The sequence below is a fragment of the Canis lupus genome, chromosome 10 (assembly GCF_048164855.1).
Source record: "Canis lupus baileyi chromosome 10, mCanLup2.hap1, whole genome shotgun sequence".
Taxonomy (NCBI): Eukaryota; Metazoa; Chordata; class Mammalia; order Carnivora; family Canidae; genus Canis; species Canis lupus.
This window is the reverse complement of record NC_132847.1, coordinates 60,759,072-60,778,392: the sequence shown is the minus strand read 5'-3', so window position 1 is coordinate 60,778,392 and position 19,321 is coordinate 60,759,072. Positions and strand designations below refer to the sequence as shown.

Genomic DNA, 19,321 nt, shown 5'->3' with positions numbered 1-19,321 from the left:
ACAGTGTACATGAATCATAATCAAAGAATAAAATGATCCTGAAAAAATTGTTTTCCTGGCTTTCTTTTTTTTTTTCCTGGCTTTCTAATAATATCACATCACTTTCTTTATTTGCATTTATTAAACTAAATATTACTGATTTTATTATGAAAAAAATCAACTTCTAAAACTTCAGAAAAGAGTACAGGAGATAACCCAATAAAACACTTCTAATAATATGTTTCAGTTAATTTCCAAAGAATAATACTTTTGTTCATATATATGAAGCAGCCACCACCATTAGTTTTATTTTTATAAAAGAAAATTTATTTTGTCAGTAGATATACTTGTTTAATTAAAAAATAATACAAATCAACTTATCTTCTTGTAGAAATAAGTACATTTGTTTTACCACACCTTATAGAACAATGTCATTTTCTAATGTCCATCCCTGGAGAAGCAAGTTGGAATACATAATATTTTAGATGTAATAGAAACAAGAAAAACATCACATTAAGCATTTTTAAAGCAAAATACAGAGGCCATAATCAACCAAAACTTTAAATATATGATTTGATATCTCTAATCCTCCTTGTATCTAATTTGAGTCCAACTCACTTTGAGTGGAAATTTTATATTTGTAATTACTTATATTTTCAATGTACCCATAATTACTGCAAGAAATAATTAAGGTGGAATCCAGTCTCAGAGCTTCTGATTTATTAGGTAACTTTTGCAAATTTGTTTTATATGCAATTCATGTGTGAAGGAAAACATTAAAATAGCCATCACTACACTGTACAGCAATTAGCTTGAGTGTTCTACTAGACTATGAGTTCTTTGAGGGCAAGAACTATAGCTTTTTAATGATCTATTTCCACCACTTAGCAGAGAGTTTTTCACGGCATGTATCCCATAAATGATCATTGAATCACTGAAAGAATGATGACTAGAGGGAAAATCCCACTGTGCAATATACTTCACTTGAATTTCTCCTCTAAAAGAGAAACCATGCTTTTGTTGACTCTCTACAAGGATTTGTAGTTTTCAGGACGTACTCAGTGCTTTGATTTCATTACAATTCAAATCCCCATCATTAAAGTTTTCTCAAATATTTTGAAGCTAAAGCACTTTCTGTAGCATGGAAGTTTTCTTGATATTTTCAATTATAATCACGCCAATTTTTAAAACTCACCATAGCCCCTAAAGGAGAGAGAAGTAATCTCAAAAGTACAAAACCATGAACAAGGGCAAAGAAGCTTGGCATTTGCCAAGTAACAATAAAAGACAACACAAGGTGTTATAAGGGTGTTTTTGGTATTAATTCCTTGTATTTTCATAAGTCCCAGCTGCCAGGCACACTTACACAGTTTCTGTTAAAAGCGTGTCTTCTTCCTGTGTGTATTAGAAAGAAGACTCAATATTGAAAGCAAAAATGTACACCCAAGAAGGATTCAAGGAAGATCTGCAATTACATTTCATGGGAAATAGGAAATGACACACCTACCAAAGAAAAGTACGGGGGTGCTTGAGTAATCGAGTCAGTTAAGTCTCCCACTCTTGGTTCTGGCTCAGGTCATGATCTTGGGGTTCTGAGATGAAGCCCCAAGTCGAGCTCTGAGCTGATCACAGAGTCTGCTTGAGATTCTCTCTCCCTCTTTCTCTGCGCCTCCCACTTGTACTCTCTCTCTCTCTCTCCCTTTCTAAAATAAATAAATAAATAAATCCTTTTTTAAAGTATCTATATATGCATAAAGCATACTTAAGTCATAAAGAAAGGTCAACAAACGTGGCCGGATCCTATTCTGTCTTACCTGATATCAATGAGGATTTCTTGGTGCAATTTTATTAATTGATGTAAAATAAGTTTTCATTAGTTTTCACATTGACTCATAAATCATGTAACATTGAAAGTGTTGTATGTGGAATGTCCATGTCCTGAAGAATCTAAGGTGGGCAGTTCTCTGAATAGATTTTGTCAGCTGAATATGATGGATTCATTTTGTCTCTGTCTCTCCGTCTCTATATCTGCTTCTCTCTCTCTTTCATCAGAAACCATTGTTCTTTCCCCAGCTCGTGGTTGAAAACATGCTAGACTCTGTTGACTTATTTTTCACTGGCAAGATTTTCTTCAGCAAGTTGAGCTATAAATACAATTGAAATAAATGTCTGCAATGGATAGAACACCATAAATAAAGTTTCTTTCTTACTTTTACTCGTTGTGGTTGCTTTAGTTTTAAAGTTTTGTATGAGTATAGAGATTGATGTGAGGTCTGGGTCTATGTTATAAGAAATAAGAAATGGTCTTCACTTAAAATGAGAGAAAATGCAAAGTAATGTGCAAGTAAAAGTTATTCAAAGTTCCATAGGCATTATGAAAATAAATGCTAGATTACGACAAAAAATAATTAAAATAAATGATTTCATTTTATACTATATTTTTCTTAAGAGAACTACATAAAATATTGTTTCATTTATTATAATAAAACCATGGAAAGTACTTAAGGGCACAACCTGAGTCTCTTTTTTAATGAGATAGGAATAGGTTCATAGAAGTATAAGTACTTACCAAGAAACAGTTGGTTAATTCTAGAATTGGATTAGATATTAGTTTTTCTGACTTTTAAATCAATTAGTACCCCATACTATTTACTTATCTACAACATTATAAAAATGTCAAAGTATTTTGCCATCCCTTTTGCAATATTATTTGTGATAGCATCTACTGTACATGACAAGTATTTTGTCTCCTTCTTCATAATTAGAAGTCCAGTGCATAGAGCACTATGTGCCTACAGTAGAGTTAAATAATATCGATTGAATAAAAGAATTCCTCATTCTGGGATTTACTGCTGTCCTTAAGAGGTGATTTCAAGATACATTTCATCAAATATATTTAACTCTATGGTATACTTTTTTCTGCAGATAGTACTTCTGAATAGTTTAGTAGGGATCTTAAGTACATCTGCACAAAATAAACTGTTTTTATAAACAAAATCCTAAGAATTAAAAAAATAGACAGGATAAGAAATGGGGATAGAGAAAATAGCAATCTTCATTTACATCACAAATGGATTTTTTGTTAGCTCTTCAACTACTATACAAATAAGTTGTAAATTTAAAATTTTAAATTTAACTGAAAATTTAAAAAAACTCTTAGAAAGAAAGAACTCACTGGAATTATTTTTAAATTATCAATAACTGAAAAAACAGAACTATTTGGATATTTGCAAATGATCCTACCTCTAGACTTTAAGTTATGTGATATAATATATTTCATTTTTGTTTAAACCGCTTTAAGTCATGATTATCTGTTACCTACAGTCTCAAACATGCAGATACTGATGTCTTACCCTTGACAATAGTATTATTGCTTGATTAGTCTTTGAATCTTCCTGATATCTAAAACAGTCCTGGTAATAGTAGAAACCAAATAATCACTTTTTTAAAAAAACAGATGCATAAAATGATGAATAAATTGTAGTGAATGAAACAATTAAGATAGTGATAGGGAAAGCTAATTAACAATATAGAGTATTGAAAATAAATCTGAGTGAAGAGGGAATCCCTGGGTGGCTCAGAGGTTTGGCGCCTGTCTTTGGCCCAGGGTGTGATCCTGGAGTCCTGGGATCAAGTCCCACATTGGGCTCCCTGCATGGAGCCTGCTTCTTCCTCTTCCTGTGTCTCTGTCTCTGTCTCTGTCTCTGTCTCTCTCTTTCTCTCTCTCTGTGTCTCTCATGAATAAATAAATATCTTTTTTTAAAAAATCTGACTGAAGAGGTAGTCTGGCATGAGTATTGAGAAAATGAGAGGAGTTTCCATATAAGAGAAATGGCATGAATCATGCACTTGAGTTAATGTGAATTAAACTATTTGTTGGAGAAGTTATGGAGAGTACATTGGCAGAAAAGGAGAAAATGATGATGAGGAATGAAAAATAAGGTGGGAAATAGTGTGCAATTTTTAATCTTTTATTCTTTACCATTAAGAGAAGCAAAACAAAAACTAAAGACAAGCTCACTATTAAATAAATAGCTACATTACAATAGTGGATGAAATAGCTTATTAACTTAGTAATTAAATGAAAAAAATGAGTACAAATTGTATATTTGCTATGATTACAAGGACAGCTGTTGTTAAATAATATATGTGAGAGCATTTCTGCTCACATAATGGCAGTCTATATTGTCTTAGATTAGTCACCCTTCTGACAGATAAAATACACACTCTGGACAAAATATAAAAAGCAACTATTTGAAAACATGGAAAGCAATAAAAAAAATTCAGAAACTGGAGGGATTTCAACCCGTGAAAAAAGAGAACTTCATTCACACTGACATCCAATTTGATAGAACTTTTCCCCTTAGGGCATTTTCCAGTGGCATCTGGAGGCTATAGTCAATTAGGAAGTCTCAGTTGTATTATGGTGATGTGTCAGAGGACAATGTTGAGGGGTTTACAAAGAAATTGGAAATTTAGATGGAACATACAGGAGAGGAGGGAACCATAGAGTAATGTGTTTCAATATCTGCATATAGGTTCCCCTGGAATTACTGGCTGTTACTTATAAATCCCTGCCCAATTATATTGCTTTATTCAAATAGTTATTTGTTGGATATACATTTCAATAACCACTTTTTGGTCACTTCTGTTGTATTTATTTTTATAAGGTATATGGCAATATTCAAGATCCCTCATCCTATATAATAGGAGATCTCAGAATTTCTAAGTATTTTTTGATTCTATCAAATATGTTGTCCTGATACACTACTGTTTTAGTAGTGCAGTAGTAGTGTAGTAGTTCCTCAGAACCAGTTCCCTTGGTAGGACATCTGGGCAGCTAATTTTATGTTAATAGTTGTAATAGTGTAGTTATTAAAAATTTTATCTTCACCTTTTAAAGCATTCAAAGGCATGCATTTGGATTAGCTTAGGAAATATTTTATAGTGAAAAATGTCTGGTATCATTTTATGGGTAATTATGGGTCTTCTGAATGATGATGAATGAGATACTAATGTCAAATAAAGAATCAAGGAGTTCAGCTCTGTTTCTTCCTTGACTTATTCATTAAGGACATTGGTTCATGACCACAGTTTAAAAACCTTCAAATTAAAAAAAAAAAAAAAAAAAAAACCTTCAAATTTTCAGAGTTTACAAAGCTCTGAGGATTTGTGCCTTACTCTTGAGAATATTAATTTTTGGAGAGACCTTTATTCTTCCAAGATATAGTACAGTAAGTAAAAAATAAGATAATGCCTAAATTATGGGATTGTGATGAGTATTAAATGAGATACATACATAAACAACAAGAGCTATGATCTGCTGTGCATTCAGTACTCAATAACTTTTGATCTACCACCCAGTACTAAACAATAATTTGTCCCACAGTGAGATCATATAAAGTGACCCCCACTCTAAATTCGTCCAAACAGTTAAAAGGTAACCACCAGTATACTCACTCCTAAAAATATTTACTTCTTCGGGTTAAACATTTCAAGCTTTCTTAAACAATTCCTGCTTTTGCTAAAGAATACTTTCTCCTCATATTCCACATGTTATTTCTGTGAAGAAAGTCCAAAAAGTATTAATTCTGGGCCTTTTTCTGACCTTTCCTCTTTTTGTCCTTAGGAATGAAGATTGACTTATGTGACTGGGAGATAGGATAGTTCACATAAGCTTAGCCACTAGGATTTTTGTCATTGTTGGGAGATAATTCTCCATCGTTCTCTCACATTTCTGTTTATCTTGTGACAGCTTTTTATTCCAGACTACCTTTTCAAGGATTTTTTTTAATCAAATAGCCATAGAAGATAGAGAGTATCTCCATCCAAGATAGAGGCATATTTTTTCACTGTTCAGGATAATAAAGATGATGTACCTACCTTTCATGACAAAGGTCTGAAAGGTTGGTTAGAAACTCCTTTAAAAGACAGTGGTTTCCTAAACTTAGCTGTTACTCAAACTCACTGTGTGCACAGTAGCCACCTGGGCAGCTCCACATCATTCCCTCAGGCAAGAAGAACTGATGCAAACATGAAGCTCTGCTGTCTACTGTAGTAGAATAAAGTCTTTTGTCTCTAAACCAGAAGTCTTGTATCTTGAGCCAGTATCTAGATTTACTTATTAGCTTTAGAAGTAGGGTAAAATCACAGACTCCTTACAGTTCTTGACTATATGTATTTTTTCTTTCTTTCTTCCTTTTACAATCTCATTAGGGAATGGAGCACTCAATTAGCGCACAGTCTACATCAGAGGGCTCATGAGCATTCCTCCATGAGGTGTGAATAGATAACCCTGGACTAGTAAACATGGCACCATTCCTGTAAGAAAACTGCTCCCACTCTCCTTCACAAGGTATAGCAATAGTACAACATGCAATATATAGAAAAAGCAAGGAAGAGAAATAGACAAGAGGGAGAGTCAGACCATACAGTTGTTAGCTACTAGAGGACTGCAGTTGGCTATAAGTACTACTTAGGCTCAAAGATTGCTTTGAATTGAGCAATATCTGATTTGACCTCAAAAACATTTTGGGTCAGAGTGAAATAAAGTGAGCCAAGTTTCTTCCTATAGATAGAGTGTGGCTCAAACACAAATTTGCTGACACTTATAAAAAAAAAATCTCCATTTTTAGACATTGCTTTAGAGACACAGCAGTTCTTACCATTTGCAGAGGCTTGAACTAAAGATATGCCAGTATAAATGGAGACACGTGAACTAGAATCTAAGGTGATGAAGTAAGCAGGAGACAGAGAAGAAGGTATAAGTATGCAAGGTATTTACTAAGTGGAATAAGAAGTAGGTCAACATTAAGGTATAAAAGGTGAGGGAAAGAGAAGTACGAAATTATGCAAACTAAATGTTACCGCTCTTCCGCAATTTTATAGACAAAAAATATTTCACATACTGTTAAAACTACAAAGCAATTTTGAAGACATCTAGTTCAGAATGTTCACTCTGTGAATGAGGAAATTGCCCGGTATCATACGGTAATTACTAATGGTCTTTAAATTTGAATCCAGATCATGACAACACTAACTTCTCACTAAACCTTCAGCCTTCAATCTCCTTCTTTTATTATCTTTTATTATCTCTTATTATCATCCCTTAATTGCTCTTAAGTAAATGGCTAGGACTTCTTTATGTTATTCTTTGAAAGGGGAGGGTGTGAGAAGAGAGGTCAAACAGATTCAGAGAGGTAATAGTAAAGCAACTACATATAACTTTCTAAAAACAATCTAAGTGATTTACTTGTCTTTTGTACAAAAGCAACATAAATACAATTAAGTGAGAATATACTCATTTAATGCTTTACCTATTAATTTTAGTTAAGAAACTAAAAACTCATATCATTTGACAAACTGTTCTCAGTAGTTAAAATTTTGGTCATTTTCTATAAGAAAAGTCAAAGAATTTATTTACAAGTATTACTTTTTAATGTTTTATTCCATCCTCCCCTCCCTGAGAATGCAATTGTAATGACAGTATAATTCTTAGTGAGAAAATCAGAGTTTTGTCTTTAATTATTTTTAGTAACCTGAACTGTATATTTGTTATGTTTCTTTACTCTCTTTTCACTGAGAATACCTGAGTCACCTTGTTCATCAGGAAATGATGGATGAGTAAGAGTTTGCTTCCTTATCCATTATTGAACACACATAAGTTTCCCTTTTTGGAAGCCACATTAGTGTAAAAATCAATATAGTACTTAAATCGGCTACACCATCAGCATCATCAATTGAGTTTATGAAGGAGCTACCTCACCAAATAGTAACCAAAACTAATTTGAGTCCAATTATTGTCCATTGAATAAAGGTTTCTCACTTATCACTAGATTAAGAGCCTGATTAGGCCCAGTCCGTGATGCAATATTGAAACAAATGTGTACTTCCGAGTTCATTCACCCCAGCCTTAACTGCAAGCCACTTAGAATGGAGAAAATTCAACACTTAGTGTATTTAAGAGACAAATATTGCTCTTGACAGAATGGAATTATAGACTCTCAGGTTTAAAAGTGACTTCAGAAGTTAGTCTAAACACACAATGCTGGAGACCCTCTGAAAAATTTCACCCAACTAGGCGTGTTTATTCATGTGTATAAGTCCTCTATTCTCACCTACTCTGCTGGGTAACGATCCTGATTATTTCTTTTTAATCTTTAGCACTTCCCTTGCCAGATTACATATGTATCGACACCCCCCTCCAAATTTGGCAGAAGTCAAAATGAACAAATCATTGTAGTCAGTGTTTATTTATAATGCTAAGGTAAACTTTGCTTTTTGAATTGCTCCATTTTGTGTTGACAGAAAACATACAAGCACACATATAAGAAAACAATTAAGAATCTCCCTTAATCTCAAAACATTTTGATATATAGAAATTAAGGACAAGAAGTTCCCCTTGAGGCCATTCAATTCTATCCTATAACTTTCTTAATTGGAATATGAAGCATAAAAAACAATCTTGAAAATTTCATTTTATTTGTGAGGTCAGCTTCATGTCAATAAAATATTTTTTTACTTTCTTACACAACTAGTGATAGGTCTCTCAATTCCAAATAAAGATGATGGATTGACGTAGGATTACATTTTCACCTCTACCTAGTTACTAATACATGTTTGCTATTTTAAAGTGATCAGACAAAAACAAAACAAAAAACAAGCAAACTAGGAAGGTTTTAATACTTTGGAGCAAAGAAGCCTGTTGGCACTGTTGAGATTAGTCAAGTGTTGTGAGGTATAGCGTGTGTTGATAAAGTTGTATAGTATAATGCAACATATTATAACAAATTGTTGCCAATTATGTCTGCTAATTTCCTTATTGATTTTACCTAATTTTTTCTGTTACCTTTTAGTTCCATGACTCAAAATTTTCATTCTTCCATTGTCAATGAATTAATTATAGTTGGATCTATCACAACTGTCTATAGCTTATCCTCATACTACCTGCTCTCCTCACAGTTATTGTTCATATTTATCATTCTCCTCAAAATCTTTAGTGACATTCATTGAAGGATATCTATGAGATAAGTTTCAATTTCTGGTGGGACTTCAGAAAAGACTCCAATTACCCCTTCTAGTCAATGTTTTTAAATCTTATTAAGCAGATTGTACTCTTCACCTGTCTTCAAGTGTATAGTAACTACACATCTTCTATTTTCTTTCAAATTTCCAATTTTATTATATAGCTCAATTTTGGCTATAACCACACTTACATTTCCCAGATTATATTATCTAATTATTAGTATGACACTGGTTTATCTCTTTGCAGTTGCTTTTATTTCTGCCTGTTGTGACCTATTCTTCATCTCACATTCTGAAATCATTCTTCCATAAGATGGCACTTCTTTGTAACACTCCTGACACCAATATTCTCTCCCTCTTCAGAACTTCTGTAATTACTTGTGCTGAAAACATGTGTCGATATCTCTTTTTGTCTAGAATGGAAATATCTTGAGAATAGAAAAACATCCATCATAGTTTCTGCTCTATCCTGTAAAATAATACATCCCTATTTATCTGTGATCTCTTTATAGCATGGCTGAATTAATGTGCTAGTAAAATATATGGAATTTATTTATCATGGTCTTCAGTTCTTCTAATCTAAAGTTAAAAAGTAACCCCAGATATAGAAATTGTTTTCTGATTTTCCATGGTCTAAGATGTATATTAACTCTCTCAGTACCCAGAGCAGAAAACGCCTATTAAGCACTGTATTTGCTGAATAGTTTCTACTTTTAAATGGAGGTTTTGAATTTATAGACTAACTATTCAGTATTATTCTGAGCTAATCAAGTAACTACATGTTTTTGTTTGTTTGCTTCATTTTTGTAAACACAGTGTAGCCTTACTATAGTAAAAAGGATGAGGACAGAAGTTAAGTGGCCTTACAATTCTCTGAAAAGCTGTTGGTCTTGAAAGATGCAAGCAGCAGAATTCAAACATCCTATTTGCTTTTCTCAGGGTCTTGATCATGAGGGTTCCATGGCTTTTCTCAGGGTCTTGATCATGAGGGTTCCATGAATGAACTCATTTGAGAAAGTTCTTGTTCAGAATATCTTGCTATAGCTTCTGTCCCCATGTACATGTTTGGGGCTATGTGACTGAGAAGAGGACATTTTGCCACTTATAGAATTAAAAAGCATCTTGGATAAGGGCCAGCAGAGATGCATGCTGGAAATCACACCCTATGGTACCACAGCAGAAGCATGAATGCTAGTGAACAGAGTGGCCTCACAATGCTGGAAGTTTGATAAGAGGCTATAAAGGAGTGAAGATCAGTCTACACAGTGAGCCTAATAGGAATTAAATCTGAGTAATTATTAAATTATTAAAGGAGTGACTCTTTCAAAGTGCAAGATTGCAGTGCACCCACATTTATGGCAGAAGAAATGTTATTTTAATATCCATTAGCAATCTTATTAATTATAAGTCTGTAATGAATTATGCAGTCCTCATTGGTATAGTTACATTTTTTGAGTTCAACTGCAAACTTTCATGTATAAAGTATACTTTATATAACTTTATATACTTTAAAGTAACTTTATATTTACTTTATATTTCATGTATATTTTCATGTATCAGCAAAGCTGCTGACCTTCAGTTCACCAAAAACTATCAGTTTCATAATGAATAATATTGAAAATGTTTGTCAGATGTGAATTGCAAGCAATATCTATTTATAACACAAAGAACTGATACAATTTAGTAACCTAATTATTCCCTAAAAAGTAAATTTTCAAAAATGCTTTGCTTTGTTTTGTTTAAATTATATTACAGGAGATTCCTTGGCATATAACAGCATTGAATCTATTAAAAGAATAGAGAACAAAATTCAACAGAAGTCTTTTAGTACACATTCCATTATTAAAGCATTTACTAAATGCTTTGGTTTTGTGATGCTGTGTGCCTATAAATGCATTTTTAAACTTTTACATATAGGTCATTAGAAAAGTGAAATTAACTTGGAATACTAAAAGAAAATAATTGAGGATATTACTATACTTTCTGGCGTTTAATGGATTGCATTTCTAACAGAAAAATAAATAAATGTGCACTGTCTTCTTGAGAAATCACCAATTTCTGATTCTATGTGACCAAGTATTGGCCAAATGTATAGTTGCATGACTTATTCCTTACCTAAGAGTACGTTAAATGCATCTGAAGTGGAGTAGACACTCAAAAAATGCATATTATATTAGCATATATTTTAAATTATTAGATTTATGTTTTGATTGTGGCAAATATTTATGTTAACCAACCACTCATAAACTTTTTTTAACATTCTCTTTCTGTATTCAAAAACGAAATATAGGGCAGTCCAGGTGGCTCAGAGGTTTAGCACCAACTTTGGCCCAAGGTGTGATCCTGGAGACCTCGAATTGAGTCCCATGTCAGGCTCCCTGCATGGAGCCTGTTTCTCCCTCTGCCCATGTCTCTCTCTGTCTCTCTCTGTGTGTGTCTCTCATGAATAAATAAATAAAATCTTTTTTAAAAAAGGAAATATAAATTCGATTAAATATTATGCAGGTTAGAAGAAATGGATTAGGTTTTATTTTAGAACAACTTTCAGAACCAACAGAATTTTAGCAAGATTGTGAAGGACACGTGTTTTTAGAGATTCAGGGATTGTTGATCAGGAGAATTTCAGTTAAGTTACCATTCTCCTAGGCTCTGACAGTCATCTTCAACAGAAGTAGCACAGGTTTAATATACAGGGAGCTTTCCAGGAAAAGTAACTACTGAATAATAGGTCTGCTGCACTATTTTTCTTAATGTTGTTCAGCGCTTTTTAAAGAATTATCCACCACTGTTGAAGATCATATCATTGTTTGCAATGTCACCTGTGTATTAGCATAACTGTGAATGAGTTACGTGCAATTAGAACTGCCAATTTAATACACACACCAGTATCATTTTGCATTTCTAATTGTTGGATTCCAAATGAGTCTGCTTATATGTGAGTACATGACCGCCTCACTGTGTTTTATAGAAATGGATGCTGTATTTGTGTATCAAAATACAAATTATTCATTATTGTTAAAACTTTACTTCCATTTCTCTTCTGCATTACAGTTAAGGCATTGTATTGATTTTTTATGAGGCAAGAATGCCATGTTTTCTATGGATTTAACTTCCAGTAGTAAAATTTTTGTAAAATAGGAAGCTGTGTCTCATAAGGCTAAAAATCACTGGCCTAGGAGATTCCAAGAAGGTCAGATTAATCTGTTTTATTTTTCAAAATATTGTACATTCCTCCAAGGATCTAATTTACCAAACACATTGAATCTGCTGCTAGAAGTTAAAACATGATTCTGATTACAATAGATGCAATTAATATTGAATGGATAACAAATGAAAGTAGTACTCAAGGTTGCAGAAGGATGAATTTTGCCCCTGGAAATAAGGATCAGTGGATATGAGACAGTTATTAAATGTATCAAAATTTTAAAGCTCTGAGAAATCAAACTAATGACAAATAAAATAAGTGTGAATTAAGGAGAAAATGATGTGAGAAGTCATCAGAATGGTGACTTGAAATGACAAACATACATTTTTTTGTGGGGGTTTTGTTTGTTTTGTTTTGTTTTGTTTTGCCTGAGCTTAGGAAAATTAGATCAGTGAGTCATTCTTTAGATCTATGACAGCAGGAAAAATAAAATGATCCTAGTGTGAGGAAGAATTAGAAATAACTTCTGCTCCATTATATCATTCATATAAATTCACAACTAGTGTGAATAATGAGTTTTTTTTTTCATTAAGAACTCCAGAAAACAGAGCTTGTTTTCAGCTTCTAGTATGAAACAACATTTTCTTTTACATTTGGTTTTTTGTTGGAAGGAAGAGAACTAGAAGTGCTAATGTTCTCTGGTATGACTTGTTTTTGGCTAGAGGGAGGGAAAAGTAAAATAAAAATAATATGTCAGTTTTGCAGAAAAAGGTGCAGAGAGTAAAGATGTTATGCTGACTTCTAAATAAAAGGAAGAGCTCAGATTCCTGCTAAGGGTTGATTCTGAAATAGAATATGTCATGACTAATGGCCTCTCATTTATCAAAGAGCTAGAGCATAGGCTATTAGTAGAACATATAGCAGAAACCTCAGAAGGACTTAATGATTGAAATTCTTCCAATATATCCAAGGACGTGAATGACAAGAACAGGTATTTCAAGGGGTGAAATTGTTGATAAGTTTTCTTTTCCTGATGTATAATCAACTGATACTATATGAAATGATGTGAGATAGTTCATTCATGTTAATAAACTACTTTGTTGTGTTTTGACTGACCGTGGGAGTGGGGAAATTCAAATGTGTGCATGCATACACGCACATTTATTCAATCTGCTGATTTCCAATGTGGAATCACATGCTATGTGAAAATGACCATCTCCAAAGAAATCCAAAAAGCAATAAAACCTATCACTTATTTGATATCTATAGTGTACAGTGGGCTTCACACACTATATTTCATATAATTCTGAGAAGTTGGAATTCAGATATTTTCTCTATTTGATTCTGAAACTTATGTTCTTTATTCTTTGCCATGAACCAAATTTTTATATCTGTGCAAGAATTCCAGAGTTGTCAAATCTTACATCTCAAGCAACTGAAATGATTTAAGTAAGGGATTAAGCTGCAAAATGCATGCATCAGCATATACATGTATAATACTTTGTTTTAAAACATTGCAGTGAGGCGGCACCTGGGTGGCTCAGTCAGTTCCAGCTCAGGTCATGATCTCAAGGTCATGGGATTGAGCTAGGCTCTCAGAGGGGAGTCTGCTTGTCCCTCTCCCTCTGCCCCTCCCCCTGCTGGTGCTCTCTCTCTTTCTGTGGCTCTCTCTCTCTCTAAAATAAATAAATAAATGAAATCTTAAAAAAATATATTTGCAGTGAGAAACATGTTCTTAGCTTGGTTCTTGTATAGAGTTTTGTAGAAGTGTAATTGAGTGAATGGAAGAACAATGAGGAAACCATAAAAAGAATAATATTTAAGTGCATAATGTACTTATTAAGTCATATCATCTATATACTTAAAATATTTAAAGATGCACACATATGAATAGTTGGTATGCATTTCATATATCTACATACACAACAATCAACATTTTTTTAAAATTCTGCAAATAACTATAGTTTAAAAATACTTACCAATGGTTAAAGTTTTCCAGAAGTCTTTTCATGTCTTCTACCCATTAATAGTGAATTATTTGTGGATTTTGGTGTTGAATTGTATAAGCTTTTTTATATATTTTTGAAACTAACCCTTTATCAGATATGTTGTTTGTAAATATCTTCTCCCAAAACCTGCTTTCTTATGTTATGTATATAGGGGGGAAAGAAAATGGCAAAAACATTTTTGGTAGTATCCCTTCACACAATCCTTTACATTTAACCCTACAATAAGATTAATCAGATCTTTCTTTATAGTTCCCAGAATTTGCATTCCTTCACTTTCCTTTCTATACCCTCAAATCCATTAATTTTATCTGAATTCCATGTTGGCCTCATTAACACTATTTATTTGTCTCTGCAATTTGGAATGGTATTATTGCTTATGTCCAGAAATTACAACATATGGTCATAAGTCTTATTTTGGTTTAAAGTGCAATTTCTGAAAAATATACCTAGGTTATCATGGAATGTAATCCAGGATCTGAAACACTTAGGAAACCAAATATTTATTAGAGTACACATGACCATACTGACTTTTTTATGAAAATTACAAAATAGGAAACATCATAAGCACAAAAAGTCAGTCTCCATATACATTTCTAAGAATTATACATATGTGGTTTTTATTCGAATGATAAACTAAGTTATTCTCAGCTAATAATCTTCCGATATGATCTCCCAGTAAAATTATAGAACTCTGTTAAGTCAAATTGAACTGAATTGAACTGAATTATTCATGCATCCTATACATTTACTGACTTTGACTTTTTGGACTACCTTTTTTTTTTTTTTTTTTCATGCATTTAAAGAGCCTCCCTTCTACCTTTCCACCATTTCTTAGTTTAGAGAATTAGCTTTCTTTCCCCTGAAAAAGAACATTAAATGTACAGTAGTTGAGTTACTGGAGCTTAACACTCTGCAAGATTGAGATACTGTCTGCTACTCATTCTATCCCTCATAAGACCAATTATCTAGAAAAACAAAATGCCTAGTGAAGGTTCTGGGTGTTCTCGCGATGCATGTGATTTTTTCTCTTGTTCATTAGTTGATGCCTTAAGAATTTAGATGTTTCTATATGAGACATAACAAATACCATCCCTAAATGTGAGCCTCAAATGTTTTTTGTTCCTAACTCCTGGGACATTCTGAATACATAAAGCTACAGTGGCGTGATATTGAAATGGTAATCAGAGAGAAGCACTTAGACCTAAACAATAAAGAGAAATTAAATTTAAATAAATTAAAGAACTCAGGAGGAAAAGAAAAAGAGCTGAAGTGTGAAATTTTCTACTTGGAATTTCCATGGATCTTCATCTTTGATTAGAAATCTAGTCACTGACTTCTGGAAAAGCTTCTGACAAAGCTTTTTGACATAGAAAAATATCAAAATGAAATCTGCAAGTTTGGCTCAGTTTCTCATTATTTAGCAGGAGATATTTCACTTACCACATCGCAAATGCTACATACATATGTCTCCTCACAAGTATATTACTTATGGATTAAAGACAACAATGCAATCCTCTGTGTCTATTCTCTGTGTTACTCTTATCCAATATACGCTGCTTCCATAACCTACTCAGAAATTACAAAAATTTCCCCTTTAGTAAGGAAAAATAAATAAATAAATGATAGGCTTACTTTAGTCTTTATCACTTTGTTGGAAATCTTTTCCAATTCAGAAACCAGAAATTTTTCCTTTCTTTTGAGTTTGAAAGTTGAGCAACACTTTAATCACCTGTGGAATGGACGTTAGATGGCGCTCTAGCCCAACTTTCCATCCAGTTAAAAGTCCTGGGTGGAAGGTTAGGAAAAAGCAAAGTTGCCAGACTTGCTTCTCTTTGATACTCTAGTAATGCTTCTCTTCGAAAGCTCTCAAAGAGAGAGGTTGTCATCAAGAGACCCTTTCTTACAGTAAAAGAATTAATAGTTCCTGGCTAAGAGTCAGCAGTGTGAGGACATTTCCCTGCTTCTTGGTACATGGCTCTAACCTTACTTTTGACCTTCCACACCTATCCTGGTTAATAGATCTGCAAACAAGTAATAGGCCCAGTTACATGATTCAAAAAATGTCCTTCAATTTTGACATCTGTCCCTGGCCTTCACGTTTCCTTCACAAAATCTGCGGGGAGTGGTAAAGTTGTTTATTAATGAGGTATGTTTGGCCCAGGAGCTTGTAATCTCTTTGAATCAAAAGGGATTTATTTAATCATTCCCCTCAACTGATGGAGTGTGCAAATGTTAAGCTTGGGTTAAATGATGCCATTAGCAGATGGCACTGACGCAGACATGTTTTACAACCTCTGATATAGCCTTTAAGCCCATGAGTGATCTATAGCAAAGCAGTAAATAACGTTTACATGATGTCTTTGAATAGGTCACAACATAGTCAGAGAATGACAAATGAAGATGAGCCATAAACTAGTTAACACTCAGAAATGATTCTCAGTAAGGCTAATTCATTCAGTCACAGACAAATAACAGAATTTTCTTCTGCCCACTTCTCAAGTGCTGACACTATTCTCTTAAATATGAGAGGTTATTAGATTGCATTTTAGGAGTTGAAGAAGAGACAGTTAGTCAAAGGAAATGATAGCCTAATGTATGTTGCATCGGGCATACATTACTGCTTTGGCTGCCTTCTGCCTTCTGCTAGTCCACACCTCATTAATTCCATTTGTACATTATACATGGTATTAACACTTGACTGATTAAATCTAAAAGGAAGATCCTGAACATAACCAACCTGAAAGAGCACATTTCCTTTCTGAGATATGTTAGATACAGTTTTCATTTTTTGTATAGGCATTTCTTAAGATTATCATATTGGGTTTTCAAAATTCATTTCAGTCAGATTCTAATTTGAAAAATTAATTACCAAAATGCTTACTGATATTGATTTAATCAGACTTGTAGCTAAATATTCTATAAATATAAAATAGTTTATATATATGGAATAGAGATTTCATACATACATTTTCTAAATTTAGTAAGAACACTAAACTACTATGACTAAAAACAGATATTGACTTCACATTTGCCCAAAACTACACTTTTCCCTAGAGGAATGAAATAGTGGACAACATAATGAAATTGACTTTTTTTTCTGTTGTTAAGGTTTCTTTTAAAATGTAAAGTTCACACCAAATCGATGCTTTACCTTACAATATATACTCCACACTAATTGCTGTATAATGGTGTGACATCTAGTTAAAACGTTTGTTATTTATTCACTATATATTACTGAAAGTAAATCTTCTCAGTCTAGTTCATGTTATTAAACCACTTAATCTATTTGAGACCAATTAAAACAAAGAACTTTTGGAGAAACATCTAGGATACAATGCTTCATATAGTCAGAAATATTTTTTGTGATATTCAGATGTAAATCATGAAGTAAGCAATAAAGGGAGAAATGAAAATTCATCTTTTATCCATTTTAAATATAGAATTATAGATAATTTGGTGGTTTTTATTAACATAATTATTTTGATTAGCTCCACGGTGGGTAATGTGAGGAGCATGATGTAATAGAACACAGATTCATGAAGCAAATAGTTCTGAGAACTCCAAAATCAAATATTAGCTTTTTGGCAAACATTTTCTCTAGTGTTGCTCAAAACTTCAGTATGGTTATTTGTAAAAAAAAATAAATAAAACTAGAATTCTCGTGAATATTAAATAGATAGTAATGTAGATGATGGTTTAGTGTTGAGACTCTGTAGTGATTTAAATAGTGCATTACTCCACATCTTTATAATAACCCGGCTTCTTAAAAACATAACTTTTTACTACACAATTCTATTAAAAGTAGCTTCCTAGTGTACTCACTGTCCAAAATGTTACATTACAATGTTTTTTTTTAAATTACTAATCATGACTAAATAATTAGGCATATGTTAGGCATAGAAATAATATATAATGTCCATGTAAAAAAAGAAAATAGAATAATTTATACTGACCCATAGTAGATATAATAGTATACATAAAACTCAGCTTCAAAAGTGTTTCCACATCATTTTTTTCTCACTTGTGTAAGATAAGAAAAATTAGCCATATACCTTTAAAACCCATCACTGTTACATTAAGCATGCATCGTTGTAGGGTGGGTTTTTTCGTATTTATACGTATGTGTACATGTACATATATATATTACATTGAAAGACACAGGCATATACATATACACATGTATGCATCTATCTATATAAATTCATGTGCATCTTTATCACACAGAGCATATTCTGTTACCTGCCACTAAACTTTATAAATATGTCATTAATGTTTTTCCATGTGATTAGATATTATTTTAAAATATGTGGAATTTGGGATCCCTGGGTGGTTCAGCAGTTTAGCACCTGCCTTTGGCCCAGGGCGTGATTCTGGGGTCTCCAGATCAAGTCCCACATTGGGCTCCCGGCATGGAGCCTGCTTTTCTCTCTGCCTCTCTCTCTCTATCATGAATGAATGAATGAATGAATGAATGAATGAATAAATAAATAAATAAATAAATAAATAAAATCTTTAAAAAATTAAATTAAATTTTAAAAAATAAATAAAGTAAAATATGTGGAGTTCAAATTTTCTATAAATACTCTGACTCCAGGTGAGAAAGTGCCCATGTTTTCTCATCTACCAGAATGAATATTCGATACGGTTGAGAATATCATTTGGGGAAGTCAAGTATTTTTTAAGAATTTCTTTGTATGAATTCTGCAAGTAAAGCACTATTAATGACAAGATGCACTTGCCAATTAAGATGTTTTTATTCATACCATTCCAATATGGAGAATGTTCATTGAGGAGAACATCTCAAAGAAAAGGAAGGAGCCGGAGCTTGTAAAGGCAGGTGTATAATGGAATCTGAGGAAGAGTGAAGGTAGTCTTATTTAAGTCACTGGGGAAGGATGGAAGTTTTTGCAGTTAGCCCTTTTCTAGAACACAAAAAGGTGGAGAGATATCCTAATCATCACTCTTTTCCTGAAGGAGAGGACTTGAATAAAATTCAACATAGTGAAGCCTCATCCACATAGACATAAAAAGAAAGAACTTGTATATTTGTGGCAATGGAAAAGCTAATCTGGATGATTGGGGTAGAAATAGCACCAAGATTATAGGAAATCAATTAAAGAGTCACTCAAATATCAACTACTATTAATAACTCAAATCATTAACT

The 19,321-nt window shown here is 32.9% G+C and overlaps 1 long non-coding RNA gene across 1 annotated transcript in view; it reads right to left on the bottom strand.

The window, feature by feature from the left end:
- The window catches only part of LOC140640984 (uncharacterized), a 57,932-nt gene that overhangs the window by 16,136 nt on the left and 22,475 nt on the right, over positions 1-19,321 (bottom strand). The window contains exon 3 of the long non-coding RNA XR_012037563.1: positions 1,794-2,123. This is a non-coding gene — a long non-coding RNA (uncharacterized lncRNA). The remainder of the gene's footprint in view (positions 1-1,793; positions 2,124-19,321) is intronic.